Raw genomic sequence first — 7,714 nt, forward strand, 5'->3', positions numbered from 1 at the left:
TGGAAAAGACCCTGATGCTGGGAAAGATTGAAGGCAGGAGGAGAAGGGGATGACAGAGGATGAGATGGTTGGATGGCATCATCAACTCAATGGACGTGAGTTTGCGCAAGCTCTAGGAGATGGTGAAGAGAAAGCTGGCATGCTGCATTCCACGGTGTTGCCAAGAGTCAGAGATGACTTAGTGACTAAACAATAGCAACAACAACAATTTATCATATATTGATGATGGTTCATCTTTGGAAATTTGGGGGAACTTCCTCCAATTCATTGGCTCTGAATGTGGTCCTGTTACTTAAGGCATCCAGTGAAACTCTGATTAAGCGAAATATTCTGGAAATGGGGTTTTCCAGATAACATCAGGTAAATCATCTGGGCTTAGTCCAAGTTGACATCTATGTTTAATGCTTTGTTAGACTTTCTTGGCTTAGCAAGTACAGAGCAATGAACATACTTTGGATATTTCTTTATGAATTATGAGATGGTTGGGAGTCATTCATTTGTTAAACAATTCACTTGTTCATTCTAAAAATATTAGTTGTTTTACTACTGTGCACTGGGTTAGGGACTAGACACACAATGAGGAAAAGACAAAGGTTGTCTGGTGGAGGCTGAAAGGGCCCCTGTGCAGGCTGCAACACCACCACTTCACAGCTCCGTGATTCTGGGTTTATTCTCCTGGACTCAGTTTCTCATCAGGAAATTGTCCCAATAACTAGAATATCTGGACTTCCCAGGTGACTCAGCAGTAAAGAATCCACCTGCCAAGCAGGAGACGCCTGCCAATGCTGTATCCCTGGAGGAGGAAATGGCAACCCACTCCAGTATTCTTGCCTGGGAAATCCCATGGACTGAGGAGCCTGGCGTGCTACAGTCCATGGGATTGCAAAGAGTTGGACATGACTTAGCAACTGAACAGCAGCAGCAACTAGAATATCTAGTTTGCCAAGGACATTTGAGGATACTAAAGCACAAAACACTAGAAACTGCAGTTCTCTATGAATGGTCTTCTTATTTGACGCCTGAGAACCTTGCATTGCTTTATGAAAATAATTTTAAACATTCTATCATTTAAAAAGAAGATGCCATTTCTATTTTGACTCTATATTGTATTAAAAATAGCATTTTTTTTAAAGAATAAACTATTGGTTCAATTCCTTCCTTTTACAAATTTTCTTGAGAAAACCAGGGCCTCAAGAGATGGACTGACTTGCTCAAGGAGCTTGTTGAAAAATAATCTGAGGTATATTAAAAAATTTAAGAGTTTATCTGAGCAGAAATTGAATTGAATTGAGCAGCATCCAAGCTAGCAGACAGAAGAAAGGAGCTCTAAGGAGCTGTACAGAATGGAAGATTCTTACAGGCAGAAGGAAGCAAGGACAAGCAAGTTATAGAGGGCCAAAAGCAGGTTGGTTATTGCAAAGTTACTTTTCTTTAGGGTATGACAGGGCTATCAGGCAGATGACCTAACTAGTGCTAATCAGGCCATTCCTGATTGACTGGTTTAAGATTCCATCTGCAGGAGAGTTGGAACTATAATTAAGTCTCAGTTTGGAGATGTGAGGCTTAGCATAAGTGATTTCATTTGGGTCTGTTGTCTCGTTTCTAACAAACTCCAGGTCTGGGACTAGAGGTCAGGACACTCTTGCTCTCATCCAGTTCCCATTACTCATGGTTATGGGTCAGACCTGCAGAGCATCTGATGATACCGGCTGACAAAGAACAGTAGCTTGTTAAACTGATATTGGGCTGTAACTTCTCTCCACTTGCATCTGTCAAGGAAGAAGAATATAATTATTGTGCCTTCATCCATTTCCAAGAACTGCTGATTTTAATCTCAATATTTAAGCTTGTGTAGCCGGCAGAATTTTGGCCCCCAGGACCTCTGCCCTCTGTTGTAATGCTCATGGTTATATTGTATCATGTAGCAAAAGACAACCTAGACAGCATATTAAAAAGCAGAGGCATTACTTTGCCAACAAAGGTCTGTCTAGTCCAGACTATGGTTTTCCTAGTAGTCATGTGTGGAGAGCTGTCCGTGAGAACGGGGTCTTTTGTCTGAAGGACACAGCTCTGGGAGCTGTTTCAGTCTTTGAGGGTTTGTTTACAAACATAGTTTTCTGTCTCGCCACCTCAGAGATTAGGCGCTTATTTATTACAGACACCTGGAGTTTTGTATAAACTTTTCACACACAGAAAAATGTTATCTGGTGTAAAAAATAATAACAGGGAGCCATTCCCATGCTCTCAAGATTTCTTGTGACTGTTTGTAAGATGTAGAGGCCAACCAAAAAAAAAAAGTCAACTGTCTTGTCTTTCTCACGCTTTTCTGTATAAATATGAAATGTTAAATAAAGTTGGTGTCAGACTGCGTCCCTTCGTAGAGACGTGTCTGAACCTCTCAACCCCATCTTTGTAGTCTCTTACTTCAGTTTCTTTCTTAGCCCCGCCGTACACGTTCTCGGGACCTGATCGACTTTGCCGGCTGGCACCGGCAGTCATGTATGGATGTGAGAGTTGGACTATAAAGAAAGCTGAGCGCCGAAGAACTGATGCTTTTGAATTGTGGTGTCAGAGAAGACTCTTGAGAGTCCCTTGGACTGCAAGGAGATCCAACCAGTCCATCCTAAAGGAAATCAGTCCTGAATATTTATTGGAAGGACTGATGCTGAGGCTCCAATACTTTGGCCACCTGATGCAAAGAACAGACTCATTGGAAAAGACCCTGATGCTGGGAAAGATTGAAGGCGGGAGGAGAAGGGGATGACAGAGGATGAGATGGTTGGATGGCATTACCAACTCAATGGACATGAATTTCAGAAGCTCTGGGAGTTGGTGAAGGACAGGGAAGCCTGGTGTGCTGCAGTCCATGGAGTTGCAAAGAGTTGGACATGACTGAGCAACTGAACTGAACTGTAGCAAAAGGGACATTGTAGATATAATCAAGGTTACTAATTAACTGGCCTTAAGACAGGGAGGGTATCTTGTATTATTCAGGTGGATCCAATGAAATGATATGAGCCGTTAAAAGCAGAGAAGGCAGACAGAAGAGGGAAACAGAGGTTTGGGAGAAGCATTTGATGCACCATCATCGGCTTGAAGATGAAGAGGCTTATGAATCAAGGAAATGGAGACCACAGTCCTACAACCTCAAGGAACCGAACTCTTTGAACAACCTGAAATGAGTTTGGAAACAAAATCTTCCTCAGAGCCCCTTGATAAGAGTTCAGGCTGTCTGAATCAGGACTTTAGCCACAGGAGCCTCTGAGCAGAGGAAACAGGGAGCCACTCTATGCTGGCACTTCTGACCCACTGTGAAATAATAAATGGATATTCTTTTCCTCTTATTTATTTACTTTGGATGCGGGAGATGTCTGGGGTTTTTTTTTTTTTTTTTTAGATTTATTTATTTTATTTGCTGGCTGTGGTGGGTGTTTGTTGCTGTACTTGGGCTTTCTCTCGTTTCTCTAGTTTCAGAGAGCGGGGTCTATGCTTTGTCACAGTGGGCGGGCTTCTCATTGTGCTGGTTTCCCTCGTTGCAGAGCCCGGGCTCTCAGGGTGCGTGGGCTCAGGAGCTGTGGTGCCCGCGGCAGGTGGGATCTTCCTGGACCAGGGATCTAACTGGTGTCCCTTGCACTGCAAGGCAGATTCTTAACCACGGGAACACCAGGAAGCCCAACTTTCTTATTTTTAATTGAAGGAGAATTATAATACTAGGTTGGTTTCTGCAGCTATTTTTTGTTTTTAATAACACTTTGGGAACTTCCCTGGAGGTCCAGTGGTTGGGACTTCGCCTTCCCGTGCTGGGAGAGGCAGGGGTAGTGATGGAGGTGGTGGTCCAGGCTTGATCCCTGGTCAGAGAGCTGGGATCCCATGTGCTTTGTGGCCAATGGCAAAGGCATAGAACAGGGGGAACACTGTAATAAAGTCAACGCCGACCTTAAAAACAGTCCATATTAAAAAAAAAAAAACTTTAAGGAGTAAATAAAAAACATTTTAATTTTTATTGTTTACTTTCAAAAATTCCTAACATTAACAACGGAGAAGGCAATGGCACCTCACTCCAGTACTCTTGCCTGGAAAATCCCATGGATGGAGGAGCCTGGTAGGCTGCAGTCCCTGGGGTCTCGAAGAGTTGGACATGACTGAGCGACTTCACTTTCACTTTTCACTTTCATGCATTGGAGAAGGAAATGGCAACCCACTCCAGTGTTCTTGCCTGGAGAATCCCAGGGATGAGGGAGCCTGGTGGGCTGCCATCTATGGGGTTGCACAGAGTCGGACACGACTGAAGCGACTTAGCAGCAGCAGCAACATTAACAAAAGTAGTAAAGGCAGGTGGATGCAGAACCCGCAGAGAAGGACGAGAGGAAAGGCAGCAGCCCCCTGGCCTCACCCCGCCAGCTGCAGCCCACTCTGCAGAGGCAGCCGGGGGCAACGTCGCACACTCCCAGAGGCAGCTGTCCCTCAGCCGTTCCTCATGCCAGTCAATATTGCCTTCACACTGTTCACCTTTCTTTCCCAATTTGAGATTTCTCTTACTGATTTGTTGCTTAGGTAGATGTTACTTGCCTTAAAAAAAAAAAAATAAAAGCTCCAACACGGACATATTTTCTTGTGTTCACCATCTTTCTTCTAGAAGTTCAGTATAGGAAAATGTTTTGTTAATCATTCTAGTGATTTGGCTTCTGGACAATTGAGGTTTTATTGTGTTTGGCTTCTTCGGGGAGTGACAAGCACCATCACATTCTAACAGAGGATCCATGCCTCCTCACTGACAGCATCTTTTGCCATGTCCTTCTCCAGGGGAACTTCCCAACCCAGGAATCAAACTCAGGTCTCCTGCAATGCAGGCAGATTCTTTACCAACCGAGCTACAAGGGAAGCCTTCCATCTGTAAACCACTGTCCAATATGAAGATTTCAAACTTTAGTATAACCTATGTATCCTAGGTTTTTAACCACAATTTCACTGTTGCTGGATATAGCCGAGCAGTTTGGAGCATCCTTTATTTTCCACCACATGTTTTCTCCAGATCGTTCCAGGAGGACATGCAGAACTCCACCAGACATTTGGATTTTAGACATTGAAGTGGACAGGTATGTGACCCTTAATATTTGGTGTCAAGGCACTAGAGGTAAAGAACCTGCCTGCCAATGCATGAGACATAAGAGACTCGGGTTTGATCCCTGGGTTTGGAAGATCCCCCAGAGGAGGGCATGGCAATTCACTCCGGTATTCTTGCCTGAAGAATTCCATGGACTGAGGAGCCTGGCAGGCTTCAGCCCATAGGATCGCGAAGAGTAAGACACGACTGAAGCCACTTAATATACACACTTGGAGAAAGAGTGCTTCGCTCCATAGTTAAGAGACTATGTCTGAGTTACATTTTAAAAAGCAATTTGATTAGGACATTATTTTGCTTGTGAATTGATGTACCAATTTCTGGTGGGTATAGTGTGCCAGAATGAATGATCTGATAACATGTTTAATCGACTATAGATAAAGTGTAAAAATGAATAATTGAAAAAAATGTAATTTTAGTCAGTTGATTCTAGCTTTTCATTTGTCACATCCTTATCAGACCTGTCAAGGTGAAGCAAAGAAAACCAAACAATTCACTTCTTTTCCTTCTCTTGTAAATTCAAGTATATATACCAGGGGTCCAAATCTGGCCTTCCAGGGGATAGAAAAGCAGGGGCCCAAGCTAATTAGGAGAGTAGAAGAGGCAGGGTGGGTCAGTGGTTAGGAACACAACTCTACTGGGATGAAACCCACCTTGGGTTCTGGAGACCTTCAGTCTCTTAGGGTCATTGCAGGAATTAAATAAGATGGGTGTGTGTAGTCTTTAGCACAAGAAGCAGAAGATATTAAGAAGAGGTGGCAAGAATACACAGAAGAACTATAAAAAATGATCTTCATGACCCAGATAATCACAGTGGTGTGATCACTCACCTAGAGCCAGACATTCTGGAATGCAAAGTCAAAGTGGGCCTTAGGAAGCATCACTACAAACAAAGCTAGTGGAGGTGATGGAACTCCAGTTGAGCTATTTCAAATCCTGAAAGATGATGCTGTGAAAGTGCTGCACTCAATACGCCAGCAAATCCGGAAAACTCAGCAGTGGCCATAGGCCTGGAAAAGGTCAGTTTTAATTCCAATCCCAAAGAAAGGCAATGCCAAAGAATGTTTAAGCTAACTGAAAAACTGCACTCATCTCACATGCTAGCAAAGTAATGCTCAAAATTCTCCAAGCCAGGCTTCAACAGTACGTGAACTGTGAACTTCCAGATGTTCAAGCTGGATTTAGAAAAGGCAGAGGAACCAGAGATCAAATTGCCAATATCCGCTGGATCATTGAAAAAGCAAGAGTTCCAGAAAAACATCTGCTTTATTGACTATGCCAAAGCCTTTGACTGTGTGGATCACAACAAACTGTGGAAAATTCTTCAGAAGATGGGACTATCAGACCACCACCTTACCTGCCTCCTGAAAAATCTGTATGTAGGTCAAGAAGCAACAGTTAGAACTGGACATGGAACAATAGACTGGTTCCAAGTCGGGAAAGGAGTACATCAAGGCTGTATATTGTCACCCTGCAGAGTACATCATGCCAAGTGCTGGGCTGGATGAAGCACAAGCTGGAATCAAGATTGCTGGGAGAAGTATCAGTAACTTCAGATACGCAGATGACACCACCCTTATGGCAGAGCCTCTTGATGAAAGTGAAAGAGGAGAGTGAAAGTTGGCTTAAAACTCAACATTCAGAAAACTAAGATCATGGCATCTGGTCCCATCACTTCATGGGAAATAGATGGGGAAACAATGGAAACAGTGAGAGACTTTATTTTTGGGGCTCCAAAATCACTGCAGATGGTGACTGCAGCCATGATATTAAAAGATGCTTGCTCCTTGGAAGAAAAGCTATGACCAACCTAGACAGCATGTTAAAAAACAGAGATATTACTTTACCAACAAAGGTCTATCTAGTCAAAGCTATGGTTTTTCCAGTAGTCATGAATGGATGTGAGAGTTGGACTATAAAGAAAGCTAAGCACTGAAGAACTGATGCTTTTGAACTGTGGTGTTAGAGAAGACTCTTGAGAGTCCCTTGGACTGCAAGGAGATCCAACCAGTCCATCCTAAAGGAAATCAGTCCTGAATATTTGTTGGAAGGACTGATGCTGAAGCTCAAACTCCAGTACTTTGGCCACCTGATGCGAAGAACAGACTCATTGGAAAAGACCCCGATGCTGGGAAAGATTGAGGATGGGAGGAGAAGGGGACGACAGAGGATGAGATGGTTGGATGGTATCACTGACGCAATGGACATGAGTTTGAGTAGGCTCCAGGAGTTGGTGATGGACGGGAAGCCTGGCGTGCTGCAGTCCATGGGATCACAGAGTCGAGACACGACTGAGCAACTGAACTGAACTGAAGATAAAATACCACTCTAATGGCAGAAAGTGAAGAGGAGCTAAAGAGCCTCTTGATGAGGGTGAAAGAGGAGAGTGAAAAAGCTTGCTTAAAACTCAGCATTCAAAAAACTGAGATCATGGCATCCAGCCCCATCCCTTCACGGCCAATGTGTGAAAGTTGCTTCAGTCATGTCTGACTCTTTGCGACACTATGGGCTAAAGCCAGGGTCTTCCGTCCATGGGATTTTCCAGGCAAGAATACTGGAGTGGATTGCCGTGCCCTCTCCAGGGGATCTTCC

The sequence above is a fragment of the Bos taurus genome, chromosome 20 (assembly GCF_002263795.3).
Source record: "Bos taurus isolate L1 Dominette 01449 registration number 42190680 breed Hereford chromosome 20, ARS-UCD2.0, whole genome shotgun sequence".
In the NCBI taxonomy this organism is placed as follows: Eukaryota; Metazoa; Chordata; class Mammalia; order Artiodactyla; family Bovidae; genus Bos; species Bos taurus.